At 40.4% G+C, this 13,471-nt stretch overlaps 1 long non-coding RNA gene across 1 annotated transcript; it reads right to left on the reverse strand.

Moving 5' to 3' along the window:
* Positions 1 to 494: 494 nt before the first annotated feature.
* On the reverse strand, positions 495 to 13,208 carry LOC148028320 (uncharacterized). The gene is made up of 3 exons (XR_015692574.1): positions 13,120 to 13,208; positions 12,771 to 13,023; positions 495 to 993 (listed from the first exon to the last, which is right to left on the reverse strand). It is a non-coding gene; the product is annotated as an uncharacterized LOC148028320 (long non-coding RNA).
* Positions 13,209 to 13,471: the final 263 nt, after the last annotated feature.

The following is a 13,471-nucleotide window of genomic DNA, read 5'->3' on the forward strand; positions in this document are numbered from 1 at the left end:
TTTTTCTCTCTCCTTCTCTTTAGCAGACCATGTAGAATTATCATGAGGGTGCAAATACAGAGCAACCTTGCACATATTTCCTTCATACTCAAAATTTGTAACAACATTAACAATATGCACAACAATTTTCTCTTTTAGTTTTTTATAGTGGACACATATGCCATTCGAGACTTGCGAATGCAAGCATACTTGAGCAAGAAACTTAAGGAAATTTTCCCTTTGAGAAGGGAAAACCTTTGGGGATGGTTGAAGAGATTGAATGCCTAATTCCCATTCTTGTGTGGTAGGGTAATGTCAGACCAATTAATACATCATCCATGAAGAAAGTGTTGAGTGATTTCATCAACTTTCATTATAATTGTCTGACCTTTATCCTTATTTATGTTAGCACCTTCTAATACTCTAGGTATAGCAAGAGACATACAACAAAAAACCACACAATATTGTATAGCTAAATGAGCAAAATAAGCTTTTATATGGAGACTAGAGGTGTAGATATGTAACAATAGAAATTTTGGCAAGTAGGGATCTTCAACTAAGATGACATAATTAGAGCATAGTTCAAAGAATATTGGGCTATTAGATAGAGGTGAAATAGTGGCACCCACTCCCATGTCCATGAGCTCTTCGTGACGAGTATCAAGGACAGAAGTCATACTACTTACATTTAAACCACAATGAAAAAGAGGGATTATGTCTATAGCAATATAGCCTAAATGGAGATATGGATATTTTTTGTTTGTTTTTTACTTTTGAATTTTATGCATCACTAGTGATAGAAGATTAACATGTTGATCCTGGGCTAAAGTATCTCCTACGGTTAAGATACCTTGATCTTTGACATAGAGGGTTGAAGCCTTAAACTTGAACAGACTATTCTCACCATAGATGTTTGCAACACCAATTTGAGGCAAGATCCACTTTGCACTAGGGTTAGCTTGATCCATCACAATGGTTGAGTTGCCGAGCGACTTGTAGCGCTCTCATAGACTCCTAAACATAGCAGAGAATCCACCTTGAGCAACCATAAGGATTATGACACTTGATTGAGGATTTATAAACTTGTCAATTTAATTAAAAAAATTAAAAATAAAAACACCCATAAAAAAGAGAGAATTATAAAAGGTTTGGAATGCATCCAATGCATGCCATGTAAGCTTGGGTATTGCCTTTGTTAAGTTCAATAGATTCAAAAATCAATAAGTAAAAGTATAGATGTGCATAATTCTAGTGGTGATTAATATATAGAAAAATCATACAACCTTTGCAAGCTTCACAAGCTTACAAACTGCACAACTAGTACTATAATGGAGAGAGAGAGAGAGAGAGAGAGAGAGAGAGAGAGAGAGAGAGAGAGAGAGAGAGAGAGAGAGAGAGAGAGAGAGAGAGAGAGAGAGAGAGAGAGAGAGAGAGAGAGAGAGAGAGAGAGAGAGAGAGAGAGAGAGAGAGAGAGAGTGTGTGTGTGTGTGTGTGTGTGTTCACACATTCAACATCTCACAAGTGAATGAATGACTACATGTAAACAGACATGTGCTGCTAATTATAGTGCACAAATTCATATGATTATTTGTATGCTTTGGTGAATAAGGTTGATAAATAGCCTAATCACATTGCTAATATTTAACATAGTAGGCATGAAGTGCCTCATATTCTACATGCAAAATATGTAATTTCTTTTTTTGTGAGTAAAGGAAAGCAGCCATGTGATTTCATTTGCTCACAAAAGTGCAAAGTGAATGAGGTGAACCCTCATGAATTTTGCAAGTCCACCAACCATGCAATGTGTGGTTAGCAGATCTGGCTAAACTAGTTAGTAAAAGTATAATTTTAGTGGTGAAAAATATACTTTAAAAATCATATAACCTTTTTGTAAATGAATCCAAATTTAAAATAAGATGATCTTGGATTATACCTCATAACTTGCTCAATATACTTATGAAAAACTCAAGGCTTCTCCAATCAAAGTATGAAGGCCAATTTAGGCAGGTTACACAAGGACCCAAAAGGATAGTTCGGAGTGCAAAATGCAAGGGTGTTGAGATGACGAGTTGATAAACTGTTGGTTTTGCAACTCATGCGTGATAAACAAATCTAGTTCGGGGTTCTCCCCTACCCGAAGGTTGAAGGTGCACCCAAGTTAGAGAAGGACAATCCTCTTTTTACTTTCTTAAAAAGCATTCTAGAGTGGTAAGAGTGTTTGTTGACAAGTAATGAACTCATAGCCAATGGGTTGACAGGTTTTGAGATGGCTATGAGTTTAATGGTTCTTTTGAGACCTTATTAGTGGGCCAACAACACCTTTTCAAAGCCTAGTGTGTAATTAAATAAATGGACTATTTTGAGGGCAGGTGGGAGGAAACACTCGGTGTGGAACCAACCTTAACTAAAAAATTTTAAATATGTAGCACCCTTCGAAGGTGCGGTGATGTGAATATTTCTATAATTAATAAAACTCCCCGGCTTCATGTTACATGTAAACATTTCTATTATCAATAGAACTCACATCAAGGGAATCCATGGGCTCATGATCACTAATAGGAGCATAGAAATTCATGTCTGCTCCTTTTCCACTAGGGGCTTATTATTTGTTTCGACCACAGCAGGTTGTGGCTATTAAGGAGTTTCGCCAGTTGGCTTGGGGACTTCTTTCTTTTCCTCTGCTCCTTTCCCATCGGCAAGGTGCTAGGGGTAGGTCTTGGCAAAGTGCCCATTGCCATGACAAAGGTAACAAAAGCTAGGAAATGGTGAGAACTTGAGGCACAATGTGATCTCCATACCTGAAGCATCCTAAAGTTGTAAGTAATTAGGTGGATTTGGCTCTGATCTGCGTACAAAGTTTGCTATGGTGTCATTAGAAAGTACAAACCTCATGCAGTAGCATTGCAAGAGGTTAAAATAGATGAGGAAGCTACTGTTGCACTGGTAATTGAAGGCTTCTCAACATTTCACAATCTTAGGGGCAAGGATAAAGGAGGCATTGTTCTTCTCATCCACAACACACTTAAGTCTTACTTAGCATGGAAAATGAGGGATGGCTCAACTGTTGGAGCTCAAGTTGATTGCTAGGGCATAAGGCTCCAAATAGCCTTTGTGTATGCAACCAATACCTCAGCTCAATGAGCCAAACAATGGCTCCTTCTCAACGATTACCTGCAAAAAAACCCTGCCCTAATTATTAGAGATTGGAATATGACATGGCTCCCTTCAGACCGCTCGCATGGGTCGAGATACATGCTCTAGGAAGAAATCGAGGCATGGGAGATGCTGGAAGTCAGTTGTGAGCTGAGGGATGTTGCTATCCTAGCAATGGGTACAACTAATATACCGTACACATGGCATAGGCATGTGGGTGACACCTAGCAAGCATGTTGACTTGACCGATTCTATGCCACCCATGGAGCCTAGTGGATGTGTGGGAAAATGACCTACCGCACACTTACGAAAATTTCTTCCTTGAACCACTTGCCTATCTTAACTGCCTGTCGTGTTGTTGTTACAAGAATGACACAAGGAGACCCACCTCCATTTCGTCTCTACACTTTGTTCTTGATGAGCAAGCTGTTTCTAGAAGAGGTGAAACGTGCATGGTCCCAAGCAAGCAACCCCGACCTTATGTTAGAGTTCAGATGGCAAAAATGCTGAGATGGTGTCATCAAGGTGGCTAAACAACATGGGAAGAGAATGGCAGCCAAGAGGAGAAAGGAAGGGGAAGTTACTGCTAAGATCTAAGAACAACTACTCTCTGCCATTGTGAATTCTTCCCGAGATCTCATTGCCCAGACACACTGCTGAAAGAAATAGAGCAGTTCATGAAGGTTCAAGAATAGTATACAGTCCAAACGACTAAGGTGCTCCTGAGGGGACAATGGGAGTAGTTTAGGGATGCCCCTAATTTATTTTTCTTCAACTCTCTCAGATCTAAGAATGCAAAGGAAATGATTACTGCTATTGAGGATGAGGGGGGAAACTTGCATATAGATGAGCACACCATAGCAATTATATTTCAAAGACACCTCTCCTCTATTGTTGGATCAGAGCAAGGGACCTTCCCTACGATTATGATACTAGGCTATGAAACTTCTTGGAGGGGACTATCCATCCTATCTCTGCCACCGCTGATGCCATGCCACTAGAGAAACCATTCTCATTGGAGGAAATCCACTACAATGTGTCCTGCATGAAGCTAGGAGGAAAGGTGTGCTGGCCTCGATGGTTTGCCAGCTGAATTCTTTCAAAAATTCTAGGGCTGCTATGGGAAAGACATGGTGGAAATGATGAACTCTACTAGGAGATTTAGTTGAATGCTTAGAGAGGCCAATCAAGGCCTCATCAAACTCATTCCTAAGTCCCTGTCATGAACCAAAACTTCCAATTGGCGCCCATTGTCATTGTTGAACTTCACCTACAAGAAGGTGTTGTCCAAAACACTTGCACTCAGGATTAAGAATTTGTTGGATAAAATTGTCCACGCACGGCAATACAGATTTATCAATGGCAGAAGAATACAAGATGCAATGCTAAATCTCGTATTTTCAGTTGACATGGCCTTGGCACATTACTCAGACTTTGTCTTAATCAACATAGATCTGGAAAAATTCTATGATAGAATCAATTGGTTCTTTATTAGAAGGGTGCTTGAAGCCTTCAAGTTTGGTCCAATCTTTATCAGGATGATCAATTCCCTCTTCACAAATGCTACAGCTAATGTGAGTATCAATGGTAGCTTGATTAAACCCTTCCCTCTCAGAAGATCCATCAGACAGGGCTGTCTGGTCGCCCCACTTTTGTTTGCATTGATAATGGATCCACTGCTATGTATTATTGACGGGAGGGTTCAAGAAGGGGCCATTAAAGGGATGCCCCTGCCAGGTGGTTCAACCTTGACTTCTCAGTTCTTCACAGATGACAGTACCTCCTTAGTAGTTGTGCTCAAAAGGAATCGATCGACAGACTCATGAAGACCTTCATCGAGTTTGCCCTACTGTCTTCATTGGTCATCAATAAGAGTAAAACTTTATTTCTTCCTCTCAGTCTAGAAGGACGTCAAGAGTGGATGCTAGGCTATGGTTTCAAAGCAATAGGGCTGAGGGAACTAATTAGGTACTTAGGTGCTTCGATTGGATTAGGCATAACAACAAGACAAAGGTTTGACTGGTACTAGTCAAGGATCAAGGAGAAGATTGCTAAATGGTTCAACGTTCCACTTACCTTTGCTGGGAAGCTCATGATAATCAAGAGTGTGGTGTCATCTTTGACATTCCTCATGGCCTATTTGTTCTCCTTTGGTAAAACCTCATGGGCCTTAGTTGAGAAGCTCTGCAGACAATTTCTTTGGAAAAGAACTGATGGCAATGGCATGGTGCAGATTAGCTGGGATTACATCACAGCAAGGAAAGATGAGGGAGGTACAAATATCAATCTTCTAGTAGACAAAGCCAATAAACTCGTCCTTAAGTTGATGTCTAGAATGCACAAGGGACAACCCTGGTCTATTATCCTCGTTGAGTGTCAACCAAGTCCAAAGACCGTGGCCAAAACTAGTCTAGAGCATTGTTACATTAATAAATGTAACTTATGGGGGAGACAAGCGCGAGGGATGACCATTTGGGGGCTTTGGGCACCCATACGGGGTTAAGGGGAGCTTAGAAAGTAAGTGAGTAATACATAAATAGTAGAACTCACTAGGTAATGATAGCTGGTAGAGGGAGTCATGATGGGGTGGGACTCCAGCATCTTCTTGAGCGTGGTTGGGTGGAGAGACAAATGTTCTTGTGCTTGTTTTCCCTAGAGGGGAGTAGGGCATCAGTTGAGGACAGAAGACAGACTCTTAAAAATCGTATGTTGGTGACGACTGCAGTCGGGCCATGTCCTGCCGAAACGAATACGTCCTGTTGAAACGACCATGTCCTGTCTTCAGTCCTTGCGGTCACGTTCTGCGTCAACACGAGCCACATTAATTATAACTTTGGCCATAGCCTTGTTCCCATGCGACATGGGTGTGGTGTTTAATCACACCCTTACCTAGCGCTCCTGCCGACAAGCTTTGTTTCCATGCGACCTGTATACAACCACTACAGATTGGAGGAAAGTTGCAATGTTCCTCATGTTCTTTCTACCATTGAACTATAAAGGCTATTGACATTTGTCCTACCTTTGTAATAAGGAAAGTACCCCACCTTTGTCTGCAAATTTCTTATATTTTCTTTCCAATTCTAGTGTATAGATGGCGGAAAAAGGGAGAGAGGGGGCAACAGAAGGTTCTAGTTTCGGGGACCACCCTATGGTGGATCCCCATGAAACTGAAATGCAAGAAGAACATTGGGAAGAATTTTCTGCTACACGAGAACAAATTGATGATTTAACTACTCGTGTGCAAGCACAAGGGGTTCAAATGGAGTTGCTAACTAAAGCACTCATCGAAATAAAATCCCAATTAGCCTTATTACTAGAAAGGGATAAAGGTAAGGTAGAGACCTCAGATATTCCATCCTCATTGAAAGATCTAGATGTGACTATGTGAGACCCTAGGGAACCCCACCAAAAGCTGAGGGATAACCTAGTGTTAAAAGATATGAAACCCCCTCAATTTAATGGGGAGGAAAAAGATAGAAACAAAAACACTATATCTTTAACTTCCTTAAAAAATGGGAGGATTTGCACAAACTTAAGATATACTCCACCACATCTCTAGGCATTGGAGGCCAGTCTAACCTTGGGGCCGAAAACATATAAATGGTGGAGAACTTTAAAGGAGGCAAATAGAATACCTAAAACTTGGACTCAATTTGAATTGGACTTTTTGAAAGAATTTCTTCTTGAAAATGAAATGGAAAGAAATTGGGACGATTGGGATTTTGTTAGACAAAAGGGAAGACCTTTGCTAACATATCTCGAGGAGTATCGTAAGATAATCCTCAAATTGGAAGGAATAGATGAATTTTAAAAGACAAGAGGATTCGTAAGGGGACTAGATAAGGCGTGTAAAAAGGAAGTGAAAAGGAGTTCACCTAAGATGCTTGAAGAGGCAATTAAATTTGCATTAATCAATGAAGATAATTCCCGTACAGGTGCACTCATTAGTCCCATTGACATAGAGCCCAAGACTAAGGAATTTGAGGCCTCAAAATTTGTAGGCAAATCTAAAAGAAAAATGCCATTCCTTAAGGGTAAGAAACAACCCTTTGAAAAGAAACAATATGTAAGGCCAAAGTTAAGTCAAGATGACTTTGATAAGGCCAAAAAAGAAAGGCTGTGTTTCAATTGCCTATCCCCTAATCATGCTGCTTGGAATTGCCCTAAAAGGAAAAAGGCAGAAGATAAAGGAAAAGACAAGGACAAGGGCAAGGGAAAAGAGAAACAAATCCATGTAGTGCATACCCTGGAATTAATGGGGAATGAAAAACATAAATCTTTAGAGGTCTTGCACAAGGATGTACAACACAGGTATTGTGTGTCAACTTCTATGTGGCAATCTACCTTTGGGCCACATGATTTAGTTAGAGTGCATGGATCGATAGGTGGAAAGAGGGTTAGAGTCATGATTGATGACTCTGCCACCCACAACTTCATAAATTATGCACTTGTCAAAAAGTTGAAACTTCCCCAACAAAAGAGTGAGCATCAATATGTTGTTCGTATGATACAAGGTCAGGATAATAAAATATGGGATACAATGGTATCCAATTTGGAAATCGAGATCCAAGGATATAAAGATAAGCTTGATTTCTGGATTATGAATATGAAAAGAGCCGATATTGCTTTAGGGAGGGAGTGGCTATGGGGATTCGAACCATCCTTAAAGCGTAGTTATCATCATAATACACTAGAATTTGAAAGGGATAGTAAGACTTTTGTGATTCAAGGTGAACATGAAGTATCTAATAACCCTTTGATGTGTTCCCTTGAAGTTCAGAAGCTGATAAATAAGGAAGCTTGTGAGGTATATATGTTATGGTCCCTCCCTGTACATGATGCTTTTACTTCTTGTAATATAAAGCAACAATTTTCTTATGCTTGTGAGTTGAATATAAATAATGAATTAAGTGGTTTGTTAGATGAATTTAAATATGTGTTTCCATCTGACTTACCTAGTGGCCTTCCACTAGATAGGGGTGATGTAAATCACCCAATTGACATAGATAAGGATACACGCCCTGTTCCTAAACCACCTTACAAGCTAAGTGAAACACAGCACCAAGAAGTCGAAAGACAAATTAAGGATTACCTTGATAAAGGGCTTATACAACCCAGCAATTCACCTTGGGCTTTGCCAATTTTATTAGTGAAGAAAAAAGATGATTCTATGCGACTTTATATTGATTATAGAGCACTTTATAAAATAACGGTGAAGAATAAATTTCCTATGCCCAGAATGGAAGATCTTTTTGATCAATTACAAGGGTAAAATTCTTCACAAAGATTGATTTAAGATCAGGCTATCACCAAGTAAGAATTAAGGCCCAGGATGTTCCTAAGATGGCATTTCGTACTAGATAAGGGAATTATGATTCTTTGGTGATTCCTTTTGGTCTCACTAATGCACTAGCTACTTTTACGAAGCTAATGAATAGTGTGTTATGGCCCTATCTAGGATACTTTGTAGTAGTCTTCTTGGATGATATCTTGATCTTTAGTAAATCAAGAGAAGAACATTTGGAACGCTTACGGTTAGTATTCCAATTGTTAAGAACCCATTCCCTTTATGCGAAGAAAGCTAAATGTGAATTCTTCTCATAAGAGGTCAAATAATTGGGGCATGTTATCTCGAAAGAGGGAATCAAGATGGATCCAAAAAAAATAAGGGCAATTATTGAATGGCCATCTCTAAGGAACGTGGAAGAGCTACAGATCTTCCTAGGTTTATCTGGATTTTATCGTAGATTCATTCGAGATTATGCTAGGATAGCTGTTCCAATGATGAACCAACTTAAAGGGAAAAGGAAGAGCTTTAATTGGGGAACAGACCAAAACGAAAGTTTTAAAAAACTTAAGGTAGCTATTTCTACAGCTCCAGTACTATTAATTGTGCATCCCAATAAACCATTCGTGGTTGAAGCTGATGCCAGTGATAGGGCAATAGGCACTGTCTTATTACAAGAGGGTCACCGGTTGCTTTTGAAAGCAAGAAATTAGACCATGCAAAATAAAATTATTCCATTTATGAGAGGGAGTTGTATGCAATAGTACATGCAATGAAGAAACGGAGGCACTATTTGTATGGTGCCAAACTTTTGATCTTGTCGGATCATGAAAGCATTAAGTGTCTTAATGACCAACCGGATCTACAAGGATGTAAAGCTAGATGGGCTGAACTCCTCCAAGAGTTTGACTATGAGATAAGGTATAGAAAAGGAAAGTATAATATAGTGGTTGATGCACTAAGCAGAATGCCCATCATAAATGAATTGAGTTTTACTCAATTCACTTCCGATTTTCTTGAATCCTTAAAAGGGAAATGCCAGGTTGATCCGGCATATTCCAACATATGGGAAGCAATAGAAAATGGAGATCCAAATGGAAGAGCCTCCACTGAGGAAGGAACATTTGAGGACGTTCAATAAGCAAATGGAGCATCAGGGGTTGCTCAAATGGGATTCAAGTGGAAGAAATTTACCATTGATAATGGTTATTTACTCTACAAGGGTAGGGCATGTGTCCCAAAAGATGAAGAAATAAGGCGCCATATACTCTTTGAGTGTTATGATACCCCTAGTGCGGGACATCTAGGAGTTAATAAGACTTGTAGTCTTATTAAAAGGCAGTTCTATTGGCCTGGAATGAATAAGGATGCCCTTGACTATGTGGTCAAATGTAATAAATGCCAGGTTAATAAAGCTGGAAGATTGAAAATGGGAGGACTTCTCCACCCATTAGAGATTCCTTCGAAAAAATGGGAGAGTATCTCGATGGACTTTATTGTCGCATTACCCAGAACACAGAGGGGGCACGACTCTATGTGGGTGATTGTGGATAGGTTAACCAAAACGGCTAGGTTTATTCCAACTTCAATTGATGTTAAAACACCAGAATTGGCTAGATTGTTCATAGAGAACATATGCCAATTGTATGGCCTTCCGGCAAATATAGTTTTTGATCGAGATAGAAAATTTGATAGTCAATTTTGGCGTGCTGTATTTAGGAAATTGGATACTAAACTTAGCATGAGCACAGCGGAGCACCCGCAAATAGATGGGCAAAGTGAAAGGGTTAACCAAATCCTTGAAGATATGTTGAGAGCATATGTAAGTAAAAGGCAAACTAATTGGGAAGAGTATTTACCGATAGCAGAGTTTGCATATAATAGTGCCAAAAACTCTTCCACTGGATATAGTCCATTTATGCTCATGTATGGGTTTCAACCTAGAGCTCCTCATGCAGTAGGACTGCATAAGGAAAAGGTTTAGGCAGCAAAGGATTTTTTGGAGGATATGAATAGTATGTTAAAATTTGCTCAAGAAAATATTAAGAAAGCTCAAATTCGAGCTAGAGCTTATGTAGATCCTCACCGAAGAGACATCTCCTTTGAGGAAGGGGAATTGGTCTATCTTAAGGTGCCTGAACAAACTAAAACCATGAAAATGGGACGATGTCCAAAGCTTTCACCCAGGTATTGTGGTCCTTTCACAATACTTAAGAGGGTGGGAAAACAGGCTTACAAGCTCCAACTACCTACTGGTAGTAAAACACATCTAGTTTTCCAAGTAAGCAAGCTAAGAAAGAAACTCAGAGATATGGATAATTTAATCTTAAATGATAACATTGAGGAGCTATTAGGTGACCAATCTATTCCACATGAACTAGAAATAATTTTAAATGTTCGTAACAGACGAATAAGGAATACTATTTATCAAGAATATCTGGTGAAATGGAAAGATTGTTCAGAAGAAAGCTCAAGATGGGAGCGAGTAAGTACTTTAAGGAAAAGGTTTCCCAATTTACAGTTGGACCCCCCAAGCATCGTTTTCGAGGACGAAACCGATTCTTAAGGGGAGGAAATGTTACATTAATAAATGTAACTTATGGGGAGACAAGCGCAAGGGATGACCATCCGGGGGCTTTGGGGGCCCGTACGAGGTTAAGGGGAGCTTAGGAAGTAAGTGAGTAATACTTAAATAGTAGAACTCACCAAGTAATGACAGCTGGTAGAGGGAGTCATGACGAGGTGGCACTCCAGCATCTTCCTGAGCGTGGTCGGGTGGAGAGACAGATTTTCTCATGCTTGTTTTCCCCAGAGCGGAGTAGGGCATCAGCTGAGGACAGAAGACAGACCTATAAAAATCGTAATAAGCGTTATGGCATGGCATAATTTGCTGTTATCAAGACCCAATCAAGATCCCACAGTCCCCCACAGCTCAAGGCCTAGCTAGAAGTTGGCAATGCATCATCGCTCAAGCTTCATGGGTTGTAGAGTTCAGCAGATTGGGAGATGCATCATTGGCATCATCCTTCTAGTACAACCCTTTTGCCTTCAATCCTCCGATTGCCCTTGCTCTAGTCAATCGTTTGTTGGCTAAATCAATGGCCCTGAAAGGCTTAAAATATTGGTCCCAACTTTGGCTACCTGAACAAAAATGCTAGCTCCCACCCGAGTCTATCAAAGCTCACTTCGGCTTTTTTGACAAAGAGTATCTCTTTTTTCTCAAGATGATGCATAACTTGAGGCAAGATTGGCCCACTTCCCCTATTACCCGCACTAATCCTCCCTTACTGGCTCTGGTAAGCCCTATAACCAAGCAACTCTTGTGATGCCAAAAAAGGAAAGATCATGCGCCCCCCTCCCTGGCAATCCCTCTCACACTGAAGGAGAAATGGAAGAAATGTAGTCCGCATGCCTCCCTTCTCACCTGGCAACAAAGGGCTGAGAGAGTGACATGGGAAATAACTCCCTCCTATTGCCTTAACTTTTTTAGGTGGAGGTTCCTACTCAGAAAGCTACCACTCACGTCACAGCTAGGCAGAAGGTTTATGATATCCTCCCTTTGCCCTCTCTACAAGAGACATGAAGAGGATGAGAAGCATTTGTTTTGGGACTGCCCAACAATCCAACCATTGTGGTTTAGGATGAGGAAATGGCTAAAGGGCTCTAATCTGAGAGCTAATTTTGGATTTTCAACAGTTTTTTTTGGGGACCGAGGATCACTTGATGAAGCTACCTGGAAACTTGTTACCTTGATCTCCTTTGTCATCTTGAAGTTCGCATGGCAGAGAAGGAATAACATTTTGTTCAAGAGCCATCTCCAGTCAATAGATGTTGACCATGCAGGTCAATGGAAGGAAGTGGTTATTATGGTCCTTAAGTCTACTGAGTCCACCCACTAGATTTTTAAGCTTTGTCCTAAATAGATAGGTAGTATGCCTTCAGCTATTTCGTGTTTGGCTTGTGGCCAGCTGCACCTTTCATCCTTGGTGCTGTTAATCTTTTACTCCAATGAAATGAAGAGAAGGCATTACAGAAAATAAAAACCTCACATCATAAAACTGTTTGCCTACCATGCCAGCTATAAAATTAAAACTATTATTAATAGGACTCGCATTAAAAAAAGAACAACTGAACGTACAATGTGTGTGGAAACTCTTATATTGCTCCAAACTTCAAAGGCAAGCACAGATATATGAGACAAACACCAAGGCATCCCCGTGGACCATAAATGGCCTAATTTATAGTTAATCATGTATATAATATATAATTAATAGTTAATTATGTACATAATATAATACGAACACAAAAGAGTGTAAAAAAAAGATTTTGGTCTGATATGAATCCAAAATACCTTGGCAGAGACACCCCTCGGCCTCCATGCACTTGATGAAGATCGCCACGGCTGGTTGTAAACGGAGGCCGTGGTAGAGAGGACTACGAGCCAGACTGCCCTCGTCTCCGCTGGAAGTTTGGCGCATCCCTCACAGACACAGAGAGAGAGAGAGAGAGAGAGAGAGATCTGCTCGGGCTTCTTGCCTGCCATCGAAATCTCCGCAGGCTTCCAGATTTGCTGATGCACTTGGCACAATCCGCGCAGGTCCGTCCTGCAAATCATAAGAATAAGAAACTCTTCAATGCCCTGAAATTGGTACAGTCTCGCCAAACAACTTGGATCGAGGAAGCAAGAAAAACCACCACACCAAGACGAAGACAAAAACACCTCTGGTTGAGAAAGCAAGAAAAATCAGCACACGTCTCACAATCCCTCACACCCTTCGTAGAACTTTTCATCACCTTTTGGGAATTTTAACCAAACTGCTTGCTAATAATGAATGGCGGAAAAGAATATGCACGTCATTGCTCGTGAGGTCTATCTTTTGACAATTGTGAGTGCAAAATGGAAATGCCTTGCTGGGTGGGTCCGCTTCCAACGCCTTTGACATGCCTTTGCCCTCCGACGTATATACCTGGTCCTCTGATTAGATCTTTCCAGCGTCAGTGCTTTCGCCTCTATGAAGCCTAACTGGACCATGACTGTCAATCACAATAATC

The sequence above is a fragment of the Lygodium microphyllum genome, chromosome 12 (genome assembly GCF_053477565.2).
Source record: "Lygodium microphyllum isolate KBCC chromosome 12, Lygodium_microphyllum_v1.1.10, whole genome shotgun sequence".
Taxonomy (NCBI): domain Eukaryota; kingdom Viridiplantae; phylum Streptophyta; class Polypodiopsida; order Schizaeales; family Lygodiaceae; genus Lygodium; species Lygodium microphyllum.